The sequence below is a fragment of the Lactuca sativa genome, chromosome 2 (assembly GCF_002870075.4).
Source record: "Lactuca sativa cultivar Salinas chromosome 2, Lsat_Salinas_v11, whole genome shotgun sequence".
In the NCBI taxonomy this organism is placed as follows: domain Eukaryota; kingdom Viridiplantae; phylum Streptophyta; class Magnoliopsida; order Asterales; family Asteraceae; genus Lactuca; species Lactuca sativa.
In genome coordinates, this window is record NC_056624.2 from 229937338 (window position 1) to 229958333 (window position 20996).

Consider the following 20996-nt stretch of genomic DNA (forward strand, 5'->3'; position numbering starts at 1 on the left):
AGATATGGACACTACGAGTTCTTGGTTATGTCATTCGGGCTAACCAATGCTCCCGCAGCATTCATGGATTTGATGAATAGGGTTTGTAAACCATTCCTCGATAAATCTGTGATAGTGTTCATCGACGACATTCTCATCTACTCGAAAAGCCAAGAGGAGCATGGCAAGCATCTACGGGAAGTATTAGAAGTGTTGAAGAAGGAGAAGCTTTTTGCAAAGTTCTCCAAATGCGACTTTTGGATACGGGAAGTCCAATTCTTGGGTCATGTTGTTAACCAGGAGGGAATAATGGTTGACCCCGCAAAGATCGAGGTTGTAATGAAGTGGGAACGTCCAAAGAGTCCCACGGAGATTCGAAGCTTTCTAGGATTAGCCGGATATTATCGACGATTTATCCAAGGTTTTTCTTCGATGGCTGCTCCATTAACAGCTTTGACTCATAAAGGAGCTACGTATACGTGGAGTGAGAAACACGATGAGGCATTCGAGAAGCTAAAGAAGAAGTTATGTGAAGCACCGATACTTTCTCTACCCGATGGAGTCGAAGATTTCGCGGTTTATAGTGACGCTTCTGGAGTCGGGTTGGGTTGTGTTCTGACCCAAAGAGAAAAGATGATAGCATACGCATCTCGACAATTGAAAGAGCACGAAAAGAACTACCCCACTCATGATCTGGAGTTGGCAGCGGTAGTTTTTGCCTTAAAGATATGGAGGCATTACCTCTACGGCACGAAGTGCAAGCTCTTCACTGATCATAAGAGTCTCCAGTATCTCTTTAATTAGAAGGAGTTGAACATGAGGCAACGACGCTGGCTAGAACTTCTCAAGGACTACGACTGTGAGATACTTTACCACCCAGGTAAAGCAAATATTGTTGCTGATGCTCTCAGTCGGAAAGTCAATCTGGAAAGGAAAAGGCCAAGAGCGTTAAGAATTGAAGTCGTCTCGACGATTGTGGAAAGTATCAGGAAAGCTCAAGAAGAAGCTTTAGAGAAAATGACCGAAAGGAAGAACGTTTGGGAAGAACGTTAGTGTTTGGTACAAACAGTCGAGGACTGAAGGTATTCCAAGATCGAATTTGGGTACCTAAGACGGGAGGAATAAGAGATCTTCTGATGGAAGAAGCACACAAGACCATGTACTCGATTCATCCCGGTAGCACTAAAATGTATAGGGACCTAAAACCCTACTACTGGTGGCCGACGATGAAGCTCGATGTTGCGAAGTATGTGGCCGAGTGCGTAACATGTGCGAGGGTTAAGGCACAACATCAGAAACCGTATGGGAGTTTGGAACCTTTACCTGTACCCATGGGTAAATGGGAAGACATCACCATGGATTTTGTGACTAAACTGCCCAGGACGAAGAACGGTCACGACATGATTTGGGTAGTCGTGGATCGTTTCACCAAGAGTGCACACTTCATAGCAGCCAACGAGAAGTGGTCTATGGATAAGCTCGCAAATGCTTACGTGAAGGAAATTGTAAGACTTCACGGTGTCCCTCTTACGATTGTATCAGATCGTGATAGTCGTTTCACGTCAAGGTTTTGGAGGAGTCTACAAGAGGAGTTAGGTACAAAGTTGTGTTTGAGTACTGCTTATCATCCGCAAACTGATGTGCAGAGCGAAAGAACGATTCAGACGCTGGAAGATATGCTGAGAGCATGTACCCTCGAATTCCAAGGGAATTGGGACGAGCACTTACCTCTGGTAGAATTTTCCTACAACAATAGTTTTCACTCGAGCATCAAGATGGCTCCTTATCAAGCCTTGTATGGTCAGAAGTGTCGTACGCCGTCTTGTTGGCTTGAAGCCGGAGAGAAGCAGTTTATGGGCCCCGAGATAGTCCATGAGACTGCTGAGAAGTTGAAGGTGATTAGGGAAAGGATGTTAGCAGCCCAGGATCGTCAGAAGAGCTATGCTGACAAGAAAAAAACGACCGATAACTTTCGAAGTTGGGGATTCCGTTTTGCTTAAAGTCTCACCGTGGAAGGGACTTATACGATTTGGGAAACGAGAAAAGTTGAGTCCAAGGTTTATTGGACCGTTCAAAGTTCTCCAGAAGATAAGGAACCAAGCTTACAAGCTGGAATTGCCCGAAGAACTCAATGGTATTCATAACACCTTCCATGTGTGTTATTTGAGGAAATTCACGGGAGATGTTCCCGACATAATTCCAATCTCAGAGTTAAGGATGGATGAAAATAAAAGGTTGATCGAAGAGCCTGAGACAACTGTTGACCGTAAGACTAAGAAGTTACGACGCAGGATGGTCGACTTGGTGCTAGTACGATGGAAACATTCGAATGAGCTGAATCTCATTTGGGAAACAGAGGATGACATGATGAGTCGCTATCCACATCTGTTTGCTGATGCATGATTCCGGGACGGAATCATCCTAAGGGGGAGAGAATTGTAACGCCCGGGTTTCAGGGCTAAGCATTTTTGTCAATGTAATAGTCTAGGTCAACTCTTGTAACTCTTTTTGAAGTAATAAAGATGAAATATTTTAGTATTATGTGAATTATATGTGTTTATTATTTAATTATAAATGTATAATTAATAAAGAATAAAAATGAGCGTCAAAATTAAAGTGTGAGATAATCCTGATATCTCTACATAAAGTTGTAGAATATACCTCAAGGTTTCCGTGCATATAAGGAACGCCGAAATCCGAGTTATAACGAAGAAGTTATGACCCGTCGAAGTTTCACGACAGAACCGGCACGATACCGGGAAGCGTGAATAGTGAATTTACGATAGAGCGAGATTTAGCCTTAGTGATCTAAACGAAAGTCGTAGAATATGTTAAACTAAGAACATCGATAAAAAGAACGCCCAAATTTGACTTCGTATGAAGAAGTTATGAGATTTTAAACAGACCAATCCTGTCCCGGCTTGTTAAAAATATAACTTTAAAAATAAAGTCAAAATTAGCCGACGGGGTCTAAACGAAAGTTGTAGAGTACGTCTTCACCTACGCGTGGATATAAAGAACGTCAAAAACGGAGTTCGTATGAACGAGTTACAAATTATAATAGCATATTTACGTATTAAAATAAAGTATAAATCATGTATACGTACACATATATATACATATGTATATATCATTAGAAAGGTATCGACGATGCGGTCATTATAAGACTAATGTTGAGTTCTTTCGACATTAGTTTAGTACAAATATCATTAAATCCATTTAAAATAGTATTATAGAGGGGTGTTTAGTTGTTTATATAACTAAAAGGTCATTAAGTAATTATGGAGGGTAGTTTTTGAAAATTCAATTAGTATAAATAAGAGCCTTGGGCTCTCATATTTCTTGCACCATTCTCTTGATTCAAGAGTCTTTCTCTCCTTATCCCCCGAGCATTTCGGTCTCTCGTGATTCGACTTCTCTTTCTGTAGTTTAGTATAGTAAGGTGAGCGCTGAAGCGCTGCACGAATCTTTCTTAGAAAGATTCAGCGACGAAGTTCTGCCCCTGCAGAGCCCGACTCCTAGCTAAAACCCCCTTGTAAGTAAGTTATGCTTACCTTATTTTAATATAGCTTATATTTAAAATTAGTATTGTTATTATGAACTTATAATAAATATTTGAGCTATTATTATAACTTATATAAGTGTCGTTATAATATTTTTTTTAACTACTCGCGGTACGGGGAATCTGGTTTAAAGGGCCGCATAGGGTTGTTGGATTTCAGAAGTGCTATATGCCAAAATGGTCCTGCCCTCCGGTGTTTTGTGTCTGGCCCCTGTCTGTACATAGTGGTTGGAAAATATTGTTTAACGCTTATATAATAATAATAATACTAAGACTAATAGTTGGTCACGGTAAATATTAGACTAAAATTTAGCGATAATAATGCTAGGTTTCGTCGAAGGAAAATAGAATCGTTAGAAGCAAACGCTGACCGATTTTGGAATCATCACCTTAACAAGTGAGTGCATAGTTACTTTCAACTTACACATAGATATGAAGTATTTTATATAAATTACGTGTTATGTGTGCATATTATCTGAATACTTGCTATCTATGCTAGATGAACGTTGTTATACATGTTTTCAATGATTTAAACTGTATATGTATTTTATATCTACGAAAATGTTGGGGTAAAACATGGGTGGATGCAATAGGTGATGTGTGATAAAATGATGAGAGGCCTCGATGTTGATGTTGTTGATTCTGTCATCTAGCGGAGTATGGATGACGACCACGGACTCTTCTAGACAGTCCAGTGGAACACTAGCAGGCTCGCAACCTGTAGGTGTTTGTGAACGATATGTTCACCGGTGTACTCCATCCCCCACATGGTTGCCTTTAGGACATTTACTGCTGAGGAATCCCCTTAGCAGTAGTGTCCGTCCCGATGATGATCCTTAGGCTAGGTCCCTTATGATAGGTGTTTAGGGACGTAAAGTGAGGATAACGGGAACGGGTAATCGGGTTATTGTTTATCGATGAAATTAATAAACTTATTTATTGTGGTTTGAAAACCCTATGTGCTCACCAGGCTCCCAAGCCTGACCCACTCAGTTTTATGTATTACAGGTAGTGGCGCATGAGCATAGGTGTGATGTTTTGGACGAGGGATTACGGATATAGGCCTGTAGATATGAAATAATGTAGTAAGGCTTATATTGTACTATTTATGCTTTTGATCTGTACGAACATGACATCCCGAGTCTTTTAATGAAATACATTTCTATGGAAATGCTTTTGATAAATCTTTATCATATTTTTGTTTTGGGACAAATTCCGCAACACTTTCATTTAAAATGTAACTCTGATTTTTAAACAAAGCATAAACAAACCGGTCTTTTCTGGCCGTGATTTTGGGGATGTCACACAAAAGGTCACTAACATAGCATCATCCTATATACTAGGATATCGACCTAACCAGGTCGCTAAGCATATCACCATCTAATTACCAAGATGTAAATCAATAACATATCATGTAAATAACCCAGATACAAATCCAAAAAGGGTCAGCATTGGTGCCTTAGACCCTGTTGATATAGTGAGGATAACTCACCTGGCACTGCTGAAGTCCCGCAGATAAAACTCAAGCTGCTGGTTGACATATTCCCAGACTGTCAACATCAAACAATACCTAATTAATAATCGGGTTCCAAACCCAAGGTCCAACTTACACACCAAAAGCCCAAAAGTCAAATAATGGTCCAAAGCCCAACATGTGGCCCAAATTTCCAAATTGGGTCCACGTCCTTCACATGGGCCTTACCTTAAGGCCCATCTAATTATTTTGGTCCATTAACTTGTTCTTGGATAGCCCATCAATAGTCTAATCACCAAAGCCCAATAAGAAGACCCAACTCAAGGCCCAATTGAAATTAGGGTTTCCTCATGAAATGACGATTAAGGTTAAGTGTTTCTTACTTAAACCTTTAAGGACTTAATCCATTAACTCCAATATTGCCTTAGGTTAATTTGCCAATGATTATTAATTATTATTATTTTAGATTTAATAAATAATTCTCGTGCGGTCCCGATCAATCCCAAAATTAGGGTTTCAAGGCATTAGGGTTTTCCAAACCCTAATTAGGGTTTCCAATCCAAATACTAGCCCTATTAGTCAATTGGTTGGGCTTTTAGGTCAATTTAGATTTCATTGGGCCTATTAGGGTTTCTTTGGGCCCACTAGGGTTTTAATGGGCCCATTAGGGTTTCATTGGGCCCACTTTGTCCAAGCATCCCCAAACGAGTCCAAAACACAACAAAGCACACTGTCACCCTACATGGGGGTTGGTGGCAGCCACCACCTCACGGTGGTGGTTATTGATTTTTCTATTGATTATTATGGCTTACAAATGATATACAAATGGCATTAGCAAGAAGTTTCCTGAGTCCTCAGGCATGTTGGATTGCCCTCTAGAGGTCGAGATTGCAGATGACTGATCAATGTGAGCATCAGAGGTTTTCAGGGATTTGTGTTTTGAGATTGTTCGAGGAGCGTTATCTGGTAGACTTGGTTATCATACCGTTGCAGGGGAACAAGGTCATTATTGGTATGGATTGGCTAAGCCCCAATGGGGCGGTGATAGACTGCGCGCAGTAGTTGGTGCGGATCAGGACGCCAAGTGGGGGAGAGTTGGTGATTCAGGGTGAGAGGCCACAACGAAGACCAGCTTTGTGTTCAGCGGCGAGAGCTAGGCGCTACCTTCAGCAGGGTTGCGCAGGATATGTCGCCTATATTGTGGATACCCGAGAGGCAGGTAAGGCGACGGTGGGCGATGTACCAGTAGTGCGAGAGTTTGCGGATGTATTCCCCGATGAGTTGCCTGGGATACCTTCGGAGAGGCAGGTAGAGTTATGGATCGACCTAGTCCCTGGTGCGGCTCCGATAGCCAAGGCACCGTATCGGTTGGCTCCTCCTGAGATGCAGGAGTTGTCTACACAGCTGCATGATCTGTTAGACAACGGATTCATTAGACCGAGCAGTTCGCCCTAGGGAGCCCCGATTCTGTTTGTGAAGAAGAAGGACAGGTCGCATTGGATGTGTATAGATTATCGGGAGCTGAATAAGGAAATGGTGAAGAACCGTTACCCACTCCTAAGGATTGATGATCTCTTTGACCAGCTACAGGGAGCGTCTTGGTTCTCTAAGATTGATATGCGTTTAGGATATCATCAGATGAGGGTCAAAGAGGAGGATGTATAGAAGACTGCCTTTCGGACACGTTATGGCCACTATGAGTTTGTGGTGATGCCCTTCGGGCTCACCAATGCTTCTGCCGCGTTCATGGATCTCATGAACTGCGTGTGTAGACCGATGTTGGATCGGTCTGTGATAGTTTTCATCGATGACATCTTAGTTTATTCCAAGACGCGAGATTTGCATGAGGAGCACTTGCGGGAGGTTCTGGATACTCTGAGGAGGGAGAGCTTGTATGCTAAGTTCTGCAAGTGTGAGTTCTGGTTGCGCGAGGTGCAGTTTCTTGGGCACCTTGTCAACCAGAACGAGATTTCGGTTGACCCGGCCAAGGTGGAGTCCGTGATGAAACGGGAGGTTCCAAGGTCTCCATCTGAGATTCGGAGCTTTCTGGGACTGGCAGACTACTATCGGAGATTCATTCAGGACTTCTCCAAGATAGTTGTGCCCCTGACTCGGCTGACGAGGAAAGTCGTGGTCTTTCATTGGGGGCCTGAGTAGCAGGCTGCGTTTGAGACGTTGAGACAGAGATTATGTGAGGCGCCAATCTTAGCCCTACCGGAGGGCATGGAGGATTTCGTAGTATATTGCGACGCGTCCATCTCAGGTTTGGGAGCGGTATTGATACAAGGAGGGCATGTTATCGCTTACGCTTCGAGACAGCTGAAGCCTCACGAGGCGAACTATCCAACGCATGATTTGGAGCTGGGGGCTATTGTTTTCGCCCTTAAGATTTGGCGTCATTACCTCTATGGGGTCCACAAGAGCCTAAGGTATCTCATGGATCAGCCAAATCTAAATATGAGGCAGCGTCGGTGGCTTGATGTGGTGAAGGACTATGATTGAGAGATTCTCTATCATCCGGGGAAGGCCAATGTCGTGGCCGACGCGCTTAGCCGCAAGGCAGCACCGATCAAGGACATATGTATGAGGCTGATAGTTATGACTCTGTTGCTAAAGCAGATTCCAGGGGCCCAGTCGGAGGCCATGAAGGAGGAACATCGGAAGAGCGAGCGCATTGTGGGTTAGGTTTCCTCCTTCAACTATGATAGTCGTGGATTGTTGACTCTGCACCGTAGGGTGTGGGTCCCATATCATGGAGGTGTACACCAAATATTGATGGAGGAGGCACACAAATCCAGGTTCTCTATCCATCCCGGGGCAACAAAGATGTACAAGGATCTTTGTCTTGATTATTGGTGGCCATGTATGAAGAGGGATGTAGCTTGGTTTGTAGAGAGGTGCCTGATCTGTAGGAAGGTCAAGGCTGAGCACCAGAGACCGCATGGCAAGGTCTAGCCACTGGACATCCCTCTATGGAAAGGAGAGGATATTACTATGGATTTTATCACAAAGCTTCCTAGGACAGTGCGAGGAATGAATTCGATATGGGACATCGTCGATCGATTGATCAAGAGCGTCCATTTTATTCCGATTCGGGAGAGCATTTCGGCTGAAAAGTTGGTGGACATCTATATCAGGGAGGTAGTGGCGTGGCACAGGGTGCCAGTTTCAGTGATTTCCGACAGAGATGTGCGGTTCACTTCCAGGTTTAGGAGGAAGTTTCATGACGAGCTGGGTATTCGTCTGCATTTTAGCACCGCCTTTCACCCGCAGACGGATGGTCAAAGCGAGCGGACCATCCAGACCTTGAAGGATATGTTGTGGGCCTGTGTGTTAAACTTCGGATGTAGTTGGGATACTTACCTTCCTTTGGCGGAATTCTCCTATAATAACAACTATCATGCGAGCATCGACCGTCCTCCCTTCAAGATGTTGTATGGGAGGAAGTGCAGGACCCCAATATGTTAGGGTGAGGTTGGTTAGAGAGTCATAGGAAGTACCGAAGTGGTACTCAAGACTACGAAGAGGAACCAGCAAGTTCGGAGCAGGCTTCAGACTGCTCGGTGTCGGTAGAAAAGTTATGGCGACAAGTGTCGATCGGACCTGGAGTTTCAGGTCGGGGATATGGTGCTCTTGAAAGTGTCGCCATGGAAGGGCGTCATTCGATTTAGGAAGTGGGGCAAGTTGGGCCCCAGGTATATTAGACCCTTTAGGGTTGTAGCCCGGGTGGGCAAGGTGACATATAGGCTGGATCTGCCAGCCGAACTCAATCAGATTCATAGTACTTTTCACATCTCCCAGTTGTGGAAGTGTCTGGTGGACGACTCGGCAATGGTGCCATTAGAAGACATTCAGGTGGATGACAGCCTAAATTACATTGAGCGACCAGTGGCAATCCTTAACAGGAAGGCAAAGGATCTGAGGAACAAGCGAGTGGAGTTTATAAAGGTGCAGTGGCGACACCGCAAAGGCTCGGAATGGACTTGCGAGTCGGAGGACGAGATGAGGGAGCATTACATCGAGCTTTTTCAGGACCGAGCACCAGACTTCGAGGATGAAGTCTAAGATAAGTGGGGGAGATGTGTAACACCCGATTCCCGGTATGCTTTTAATTCAAGTATTCTTGTGTTTTTCTCTGGGACTCAACTAGTTGGAGGCTTAACTCGTCGAGTAGAGTCGTGATCTGCGAAAAGTTTAAGTGGTCTACTCGACAAGTCGGGAGGCCGACTCGGCGAGTAGACGCTGTTTGAGTGAAACCCTAAATTGAGGGTTTGCACCCTATTTAAACCACTTATCTCAGCCTCCATAGTCCCTATTACTCCCAGAAAGCATTACCTCAAAACCCTAGCCGTTTTTGTGTGTTCTAAGGCCATTTTGGTGCATTTTGGTGGATTGTGAAGCTTGAGAAGAAGAGATAAGCTTGAGAATTCGAGTTGGGGCTTGGAAATCCAGAGATTTCGTTCCATTCTAGCTCATGCCAGGTAAAATGCCCCTGTCTTGGTCTTCCATGTGTTTATTCTTCATCAGGGCTTGGATTTTGAGTACATTTAGGGCTTTCCAAGCTATTTTCGGATTTGTGAAGTGTTATATGGAGTCTTGAATTTAGATCTGGGCCATTTGAGGGGTCTCATGGCATAAAGGTGCCAACTCTATGGCCAAGAGAGCCCCATGCATCTTGTAGAACACCTTTTATGGCTTTTTGAGCCAAAGACCCCATGCATGTGCACCAAGGTTGGAACTTTACGTGTAAAATGGACATTAGGAGGCCAGATCTATGGTTTTGATGTGTTAAGACCCATTTAAATCGACTGTATAGAAATGGTCAAGGATGGACTCGGCGAGTCGTTCTTTGGACTCGGCGAGTCGGGGTGCAAAGACCACCAAATCCTTTCTGTTGATTGGACCAGATGATAGTGTGGAAGGTCCCTCAGTGTTTAGAACCATTAGGGGCCTGGGAATTCATGGGACTTGACGAGTGGTTGAGCAAACTCAACGAGTCCAAGGCAATCTCCCAACCTTTGAAGATGGACTCGACGAGTTGTTCATACAACTCGGCGAGTCATAGACTGGACACGTTCTTATTAGGGAGATGAACTCGACGAGTTCAAGGGCAAATTCGGTGAGTCGGATGAAGATGGTCCTGATGGTATGATTGAAGGAGAACTCGTCGAGTTCTTTCCAGACTCGATGAGTCGAGTCGGGGTTGGATCGGGTTAATGGAGTTTGGACTCGACGAGTTGGTAGACCAACTCGGTGAGTCAGGTCAACTGGATGTTGACTTGGACCAAAGTTGACTTTGACTGAATTGGGTTGACCCTACTTGGGGTTGCGTATTCAAGTTGATAACTTAGATGGGTTGTCGTGTAGGGATTTAGGAGTCGAGGAGAGTCGATTTACACGTCGATGACAGTTCAGACACTAACGACACCGAGGTGAGTTACCTTCCAGTAGAAGTGGGTCTAAGGCACCAAGGCCAGCCCACTAGTAGTTGTTTGGTTGAGATGATTGTCTTTGTGATAATTGTCTATTTTGCTATTGCTTGATATGTGTGTATGCTAGTATGATATGTTATGTGAGATAGTATCAGTAGAAGGGGACTAGTCCTCGATTCGGTCGTTAGGACCAATGGGTAGGTTGGACACCCCGGATATGTCTGATAGACTTTGGGAAGTCCTGGGATACCCACTTACCCTTAGTTGAATTCTCGTATAACAACAGCTACCATTCGAGCATCAAAGTAGCTCCTTTCGAAGCGCTATATGGACGTAAGTGTAGATCACCGTTGAGTTGGGCTGAAGTGGGCGACACCCAGCTAGCGAGGGAACTAACATCAGACAAGACGTTAATGGGACCGGAGATCATACGTGAAACCACGGAAAAGATAGTTCAAATCAGAGCTCGACTACAAGCATCGCGCGACCGACAAAAGAGCTACGCCGATAAACGACGAAAGCCCTTAGAGTTTCAGATCGGGGATCGAGTACTGTTAAAAGTTTCACCCTGGAAAGGGGTCGTTCGTTTTGGAAAACGGGGAAAACTGAACCCACGATACATTGGACCTTTCGAGATCCTTGCCCGAATAGGCCCAGTGGCGTACAGACTGCTGCTACCCACTGAGCTCAGCAGTGTACACCCCGTGCTTCATGTTTCCAATCTAAAGAAGTGCCTATCCGATGAAACTCTCGTCATTCCCCTTGACGAAATTGAAATCAACGAGAATCTCCTGTTCGTTGAAGAACCAGTCAAAATCATGGACAGGGAGGTGAAGCGTACTAAACAAAGTCGTATCCCGATCGTGAAAGTACGGTGGAACGCGAAGCATGGGCCAGAATTCACGTGGGAACGCGAAGACCAAATGAAGCAAAAGTACCCTCATCTATTCTAGCATTCTCAAATCTAGCTTTCAAAAGAATTTCGGGACGAAATCCCCTCTAACGGGGGGATGATGTCGCAACTAGAAATTTGTGTGCCTTGTAACTACAACACTTATGCCAATATTGAATCAAAAACATGAAAGCATGTATGATGCTTACTCTATGACAACAAAATTTCAATCAAACACTTCATACAAGCATTGCAAATAGTCAACAAGCAATTGGAAACCTTAGAAATCCTTGTTTAAGTCCATTATGGATTAGGATTTCCTTATTGGGCCCAATGGACCAATAAGCTCCCAATTGGACTATTTTGGGCTTAGAACTCTTGAATGGGCTCTAATTGGACCCACTTCCATTTATTTCAATATTTTGGGCCATATTGAGCCTAGAATGAAATAAATTATTTAAATGAACCATATTGGGCCATAACTAACCTAACTTAGCCCTAATAGGTCACAAAAATCACATTTATAATTATTTGGACCAAAAATCACTCAACATAACCATGAAAATTGGGCTTAAGCAATTAAGGCCCAATCCCTTCCCTTTTCTTCACCATTCTTGGCCCAAGCCCAACCAAAGAAGGAAGAGTTGACTTGTGAGGTTGCCACCTCATTTTTATATGGAGGATATCTAAGCTTTTGCACTTCAAACATCCATGCAATCTCATCTTTCCATGCAAGCACTTCTCTTCTTCTCCCTCTCTCTCCATCTCGGCCGAAACCAAACAAACACACACACACTTCACTTAAAAATTTCCTCTCAAGAAACTCTCCCCATTTCTCTCCAAATTTTCGAGATCTAAGAGGTGTTCAAGGGATTTCTTCCATAAAAATCATCATCTAAGGTAAGATATTGATTAGATCCATACTCTAGCTACTTCTTTTCATCAAAAATCATCTCTTAATCCATTTAAGTTCATGATCTAGCACCTTAGAGACATCTAAGTTCAAGATCCATCCAAGGAACTTGATGATGGGTTTTGGTCATAAGAACATCCTATGTGCTCATACAAACCCTAATGCTTGGATCTAGGTTTCTCTATTGTACATGGAAGTTATCCAAGACTATAAACCCTAGATCTAGCAAACAAGTAATCATATTAACATAAGAATGGGTTTAAGATATTACCTTGATTGTTATGTAGCAATAACAATCCCAAATCCTTCTTGTATTGACTTTATAAAGCTTAGAGTCACAGATGTCACTCCTCTAATGGTTCACAAACACCAAGAGCAAGAGGATGAAGAGGATAAGAGAAGGAGGCTGCCCAAAACGTGTGGAAACCCTAGAGAACTAGTTCACCACGTTTTTCGGGCATAAGGGCTCTATATATAGTGAGCCTATTAGGGTTATCTAACAAGGAAACCCTAATTTGGATGCTTAAGCCCTAAGCAACCCATGGACTCCTTTCCTTAAAGGCCTTGGACGATTTCTAGTGGGTTTCCCCATAGAATTCGTTGACTCCTCAATATAATGCAATCCATAGCCCAAATTGCAATTATCTTATAATTACAATTCCAGTCCCTTAAGATTAATTAATCTCTTTTTGTCACAAACTTAATTCTTATTAATTCTTGACTAATATTAATTAAACAATATGATTTCTCCTTTAATATATTATTCTCATAACATATTAATGAATCATATTTAATCCTTTCTCTCCATAATTCATACTATCAAGTTGCTTTGGTGAAGGCAACCCAAAAGGACCATGCACCATCGGGTCAAGTACATACCAAAATGGTTATGGACTTAGACACTAATCCAACACTTGATAGGGCCGAAAATAGCACCAAACTTCTCCAAATCTTCTTCAAACCCGAAAACACAACCCAAGGTGAGTTTCATACCCTCTTTCTTTTCGATTTTATGAGTTTTTATGGGGGAGAATACAAGTAAATGTGTAGATCTATGTGTAAATGTATGCTATGTGTGATTTGATGCATGTTTGTGTGTGATATCATGTGTTGTGATGAATATGTTATCCAAAAAGCGTGTAAAAACCGAGATCTAAAACATGAGGAAGGAAATAAACACAACTTAAAGAAAAATAACTCATATGGTTAGGATGGACATACTTGAACATAAAACCCATTTTTGGGCTTAAATTGTCAAAAATACAAAACTAAGAGCCCAAACCGACAAATTATAGTTTCTGGAGGGTCAAAAGAGTCCAAATGGTTTCTATAATAATTTTTCTGAAACAAAACATTTTTGAAGGACTTAAAATGAGAATTGTGCACTTAATGGGCTAAACTTGGGCTTTTCGGCCCAATAAGCTTCAATATGCGAGATTTTCAAGTTTAAGGGTCTGAAAAGGAAGTTTTATGTAAAACAGGGGGTTTGAAGTATACTAAAACCATTTCAAAGGTCAAAAATGTTTTTCAAACTCAAAAAGGATCAAAAATGTAAAAATTTTCTATTTTGGGCGAAAACTATAAAAGTTGTGAAAATGGGGGTTCTAACCGAGAAACTTCATTCTGGAAGGACTTAAGCTGTTTACAAAGTAATTTTGGGCTAAAAATGTCTTTTCAACAAGTTTTGATACTAAAGTGTCAAGAAAAATGGTTTAAGGATTAAAATGGAAATCCTTTTATATAAAGGACTAAAAGTGCTAATTTTATAAAATAAGGGTCGTGAAAAGGTAAAAATCTTACTTTTAAACAAATAAATCCCTTAAGACAAAATACGAGATCCATGACTACCGGCGAAACGTAATAACAAATACACTTTCAACACCAATATCGTTACCAAACGAATTGATTCAATCTCGAATCAATAACAAAACAAAAATCAATAAACCGTAGTACTTCAATAAACACGCGATAACTAAGAGGAGTCGATATTCAATCTTTGGGCTTGAAAGTTTCAAATCGTGCTAGTTGGGCCTTGCTAGCCCAATAACATGATCTTTGGGCCCGAAGGGAACGCGCTTACATGTTAATGGGCCTTCTATGACCTAATTCCATGTAAAAGTACTTTGAATAGCTCTATTGTGTTGTTGGGCCCCAAGGGTCCATTGGTACTGCTAGCGAAGTCGAGAAGTCAAATGCGAGTCGGGTCGAGTGCTTTTCGCATTCCCGATAGCCTTGAACAACTTATGGAAATAAAGGGGGCTTCGTACCCTCCTTTCTACTCGGTTGTGGGGCTATGAGAAATCGAGTAGACAGATTCATGGCGTAAATCAAGAGAAGTCAGGGTGGTTGGATTAAGTGAGTAGTACGGACGACGCCTAAAGGATCGTTTGTAATTGGTAGTTATAAACTAGTCATTTTCATTAATGCGTGATTATAACAACTCACAACCCATAATTAATCCAATGTCACCTGGGTAATAAAAAACAATCGTCGTATCGGTATAACAATAAATAAGACACGTAATTTTATGTATTGGGAAAACATCGGGTTTTCTCGGGGAGTTCAACACTTTTACCTATGTGATGTATACAAAGTTCAACAATTATACATGTTTACAAAAATCGACAAGCATACTTACGGATCTTCACACTTTTTATAAACAATACTCTTTTCAGAAAATATCGGATTTTCTGGGTTTTCAAACTTCACAAAAATCATTTTCCATAACATTACTTATGAACTCACCAACATTTCATATGTTGACATTTTTCCAAAATAACTTGTATTCTCAGGTAACAGGTAAACCGAAGAATAAGTACCAAGTGATGTCATGGTGTTTTGCTTAGATTTACTATCGAATGGTTCATGTTATGAAATTGTAACATCTAAAACAATGTACTGAATGTAAACGTTATCAATTGTAATATTTCAATGCATGGTGATGAATTATGTTACGATTCATGTATATTCATTGTGATGATATTCAATTTAAGTCACAAGAGCCCTCGGACGTTTCCGCTGTCTGGTTCGGGGGTGTGACAGCTATCCTATGTTTAATCCATGTAAACACCATGGACTGAATGTTCCCCGCTAGTTGGTTAGGTGATATCCGAATCTTATTAAATATAAAGTCGCACCTTGCTTTCCAGATTAGCCATGCAATACCATAACAAATGCTAATTAGGTTCTTCCTCTTATTTAAGCATTGTCCCCATGTAGAACAAAACTTCACCATGTCACTTAAATTCCCAAATTGGGGTTGAGGAATGCCATACCACCTGAACATCACCTCTCACACCTTTGCTGTCATCGAACAGTTGATCAAAACATGATCAGTATCTTCTCTTTCCAGATCACAGTAGCTGCAATTAATTGTATTGAAATTGATTCCTCTCTTTTGGAGAGCACATGCAGTTGGGATACCATTTAGGACCGCCCTCCAAATGAAACACCGCACCTTAGTCATGACTAGGGATGTAAACGGGTCGGGGAATCCCCGCTACCCGTGGGGACCCGACCCGAACGGGTCAAGGATTCCCCGCTTTAGCGGGTAACGAGTCGGGGATGGGGATTAGATATCTTACCCGGGACGGGGATGGGTAAAGTAGTATCTGCCCCATTTAAAACCCAATATATATATATATATATATATATATATATATATATATATATATATATATATATATATATATATATATATATATATATATATATATATATATATATATATATATATATATATATATTCGAAATCAGTTTCAATTTACATTGATTACTAATTAATAACATTAAATTTACAACAAATACAAACCATTTTCATCTCTTCGAGACTTTAGAGTCGTAGTCGACTCTTCGTTCTTCGTGTTTCATAGAATCATGATTCAAGTATTTAATATACTCGCTTTTCAAGAATCAAACTCGATATTTAATCCACCATTGCCCATTTCTCCTTCAACCCTAGATATCGGCACAATAGTATCAAGATTCCTAACAAAATATTAGGTCTTCAAGAATAATTTTAGGCTTTCCATGGATGATCTTCCTTTTCGATTACAAAATCCAAACCTCAGGTAAATGTTTTTGATCGATTGTCTTGCATCTGCACCTACTTATTGTCTTCTCTTTATTACTGATTTGTCAATTCATGTCCAATTAGTATTAATTGATTTCTCTCTATGACATATTTTGTAATCGATTTCTCAAGAATGCATGTGTAACATGAATGGATTTATTCAATTTTCTTTATGTATTTTGGTTGAAATCAGATTTCTCGTGTAAGAGTTTTTATGCTTGTAATCTATCTGATTTTCATTAAAACTTTCATGTTATTTAGTTGGGACCTGATTGGCTGTCTTAGGGGACATTAGGGCTATATTCAAGCTTGATTGTCGAAGCCTGGAATCGGAAGAAACTTGAATGGTATAACTTGATTGGCTTAATTTCTTAAAGTATGTATAATCAATAATCATTTGAATAATAAAGTTTGAACTTCTATGTAATTGATAATCATATTATTTATTGTGTTCTTGACAAATGTCTGTATAAACAGGTATATATGAATGACTTAATGTGAATAGCATGAATTTTGGCTATATGTTGTCCAACTGAATATCATATGAAATTTTGACTATGTAACATATTTTTTTTCTCTTTATAATTCGTATTCTGTGTAATTGTAGTTCTCTAATTTTAATAACTCTATGTAGTGACACTGAAGATCAACAACCGGGCAGCCAAAAAGAAGATATGCTTATGCGGTTTGGAGTCATTTTAAATGGAAAAAGATTGATGGGGTTGATAAGGCTATATACAACTATTGTAGGAAGATATTAACAGAAAAAATCAAGAATGGAACGACACACTTAAGTTACCATTACAAGAATTGTGCATCCAAGTGCTCTAGATTTTGATATTTTGTTTATAACGATGTTTTAAATAAGAACTTAAAGAGTTTTTGATGATTTTATGATGTTGAAAATATCCGTATGTTTTGTACTTTATCATCTATTATACTAAAGTATGAAAATTAGAATGTTTTAGTTGTCATGATTGTTGTTTTTGTTTTGTAGATTTAAAAAAAAAATTGTTGTACTTTATCATTTGTCATAGTGAAAGTATGGAAATTTGAATGTTTTAGTTGTCATGATTGTTGTTTGTGTTTTTTAGATTTAAAAACACTACACCTTTATACTAAACGGGTATCCATCGGATTCCCCATACCTGTTGGTTTTTTTTTTCACCCGAACCCGTCGTGGATTTGGTGGGGCGGGGGCGGGGATGGTATGGGGATTGGAGGTCGGGTACGGGGATGGAGATTGCAGTCCCCGCCAATATCCGCCCCCGTTTGCATCCCTAGTCGGGACCTCCGATATCTAATCGATCTTCCCTCCTTCAATACTCGAGCTCTCTTTGTCAATTTGTTCCCTTACCACATTAACGTGGTAGACTCCATCCCCAGAGATGTTACATACCCACCTATCTGGTTCGGTGTTTGGCAGGAATGATTCCACTTTAAAAGCTAATTCATCAAATTCACGTGCTTGAGAGTTAGAGGATGGACTCGATTTCCATTCCTGTGTTATCCCCCCCAGTCTTTGTCCTCTCCCTAATTTTACATTTTTTACTTTTCTTCAGCTTGTACAATCCTAGGAACATTGATTTTAAATTTTCGTTGTCTAACCATTTATCTAAGCAGAATAATGTGTTATCTCCTTCACCCACCTGTTTTTTGATTGCTTCATCAAAGTTGATTCCATCTTTCAAGAACTCTCTTTTTACCCTTGCTATATTGTTCCAAACACTCATAATGGACTTTTTTGAGATATAATTTGCAGCCTAGTTCTTGAGGTTATGGATATCCATAATAGTCTCCCTCCATAGACTTGCTCCATCACTTCGCAACCGCCACCACCATTTGCCAATTAGTGCCAGATTCAAAACTTTAAGTGAACCCAAACCAAGACCGCCGGCTTCTCTAGGGGACACCACCTTTTGCCAAGAGACCCAGTTGATTTTTCTCTTCCCATCTTCATTCATACCCTGTAAGAATTTCCTTCAAATACTTTCCAAAGAGTTTATGACTCAAGCAGGTGCAACGAATAGTAATATAGTATGTAGGTAGGTTATCAAGAACCACTTTGCATAGGGTGAGGCGTCCCCCCATTGAAAGGGTTTTTGATTTCCATACAGATAATTTGCCCTGGAATCTCTCAATCACCGGTCTCCAGTTTTTCTTCAACTTCATGTTTCCTCCTACTGGTACACCAAGGTAGTTGAAAGGGAGTTTGGCCGGTTCACATCTAAGGGGAGTGGCATACCGGGTAACCTCATTCATGTCAAATCCAACTCTAATAACATGTGATTTGTGAAAGTTGACCTTGAGGCCAGAAGTTACGTGAAAGCACCTTAGTATTCTTGCGAGATTTTTAATGTTTTCCTTATGCCATTCGCCCATGAATAGAGCATCATCCATGTAAAATAAATGAGAGATAGATGTCTTTGTATTTGGAAGAGATATCCCGGTAAAAATGCCTTTCTCACAAGTTGTTTTTATTGCAATATTGAGACCCTCCATGGAAATAATGAATAGCAAAGGCGATAGTGGATCGCCTTGTCTAACTCCCCGTTCCATCTCGAACTCCTTTTTGGGTGAACCATTTACTAGTATAGATGCTCTTGCAGAACGTAAACACCCTTGAATCCAACCACGCCATTTGTCTCCAAATCCAAGTTGCATTTGAATCGAGTAAAGGTTTTCCCAGTTGACTGAATCAAAGGCTTTGTCGAAGTCCACTTTAAAGAGCAACATTTTCTTTTTGGCTTTCTTACTCCAGGAGCATAGTTCGTTTACAATTAGCGGACCATCCAAGATATTCCTTCCTTCGACAAATGCAGATTGCACCTCTCCAATACACTTACCAATAACCTTTTTTAGTCTGTGAGCCAAGGTTTTTGCAATATAGACATCCAATTAGACTTATTATTGGTCTATAATCTCCAAGCGTGATCGGATCCTTGATTTTTGGAACTAGAGTAATGAAAGAGGAGTTTCATCCTCTTCCAAGTCTCCCATAATTTTCGAAGTATTTAACAACATTTATTACACCATCTTGCATCTCCGCCCAATACTTCTTAATGAATTGGAACGAAAATCCATCAGGGCCTGACGCCTTTTCATTACCGCATGCCATACAGCACATCTGATCTCTTCATTAGTGAATGGGGCTTCCACCTGAACTTTATTAAGTGCACCCAATGAGGTAAATTTATTGCTGATCAACTTTGGTCTCGACGACCATTTCTCCAACAACTTCCTTTGATAAAATTTGAAAGCTTATTGCTTAATGGTCTCTGCATTTGTGGCCCATGAGTTGTTAGTCTGTAGCCTCATTATTCTGTTCTTTTTATGCTTGTTATTCACATATCCATGGAAGAAGGATATGTTCTCGTCCCTGTCTATCACCCACTTTATTCTAGATTTTTGTTTTAGATCCAAGGTCGCTAATTTCTCCATTTCAACTATTTTATGTATTCCAGATCGCCTTTCATTAATCTCCATTTCGCTAAGTTGTCGCATTTCCGCCAAGCAATCAATGTCATGCACCTGGTGTTTAATTCTCTTTAATTCAACTGTCTCCCTCGGGTATTCATTTGCCCTCCATTTTTTAAGTTCATTCCTCCAAAATTTTAAGTTAATTAATCGTAAAGTTAAATTAGTTAATTCCCTTTACACCGTCACTCATACTATAAAACTCAAAACAAATATGAATCCACTACTCTCACGCGCGCTTAGAGCATCTCCAACCCACTCCCATTCTCCATTTTCCCCCATTTCCTCCCCCATTTCACTCCAACCCACCTCCATTTATTCCCCCAAATGGGGATGAACTTTGAGTCGTCGGTTTTAGTCCCTGGTTTTATATATTTATACATTTCTGGTTTTTTTATCTACTAATTTTTATTTAAATGTAATATTTAATACTTATAATATTGTGTTATATATTAAATTATATTAATTAATTATAAATATAATGTTTATTTTTTGTTTATCAAATTAATATTAAAATTTAAATACATATTGAAATTTTAAAATACAATAACGTATTTTACAAAAGCTTATAATTACTTATTATAAATATAAACTTATTTATTTAATATAATTGTAATGAAAAAAATATAGATTATATATTTGTTAATATCAAATTAATAGAAGGGGTGTGTTTCACAATTTATATAAGTTATAAAAATGAAATATACTTTTTGGAGGTAAAAATGGGATGAAAAATAGAGTAGGATCAGAGATGAAACACTTTTTACTCCGGATTTTAGGGAAAAAATAAGAGTTGGTTGGAGATAGTCTTGTACCCACCCTTTGAACAAAACACTTTTTACTCGATAAAACTGTAAAATTGGTCCTTGTGGTTTGCAAAAAACTTTGGATGGAGTCCAAAAAGTTTTTGACTTTCATGGAAAGTCCAAAATCATGATTTTTCTAGGTTTTTAGTCCCTCATGCACTTAAAAAGACGATTTTACCCTTTTCATTTATTTTTTTTTATTTTCTTTATTTATTTTGGTATTTAAATAATTAAAAATAAAAAATAAAAACTAAAATCTTACCCACCCCCCATTTTCTCTCTCTCTCTTTCTCTCTCTCTCTACCCACCGTCTTCCCCACCCTTGTTCCTTTTTCATCTAATGGGAAAACCTTTCAGCCCTTCTCTCTTTCTTTTCTCCATTACATACT

At 40.3% G+C, this 20996-nt stretch overlaps 1 long non-coding RNA gene across 1 annotated transcript; it reads left to right on the forward strand.

Moving 5' to 3' along the window:
• Positions 1-16042: 16042 nt before the first annotated feature.
• Positions 16043-17395, forward strand: LOC111903267 (uncharacterized). The gene is made up of 3 exons (XR_002854087.3): positions 16043-16322; positions 16586-16671; positions 16959-17395. It is a non-coding gene; the product is annotated as an uncharacterized LOC111903267 (long non-coding RNA).
• Positions 17396-20996: the final 3601 nt, after the last annotated feature.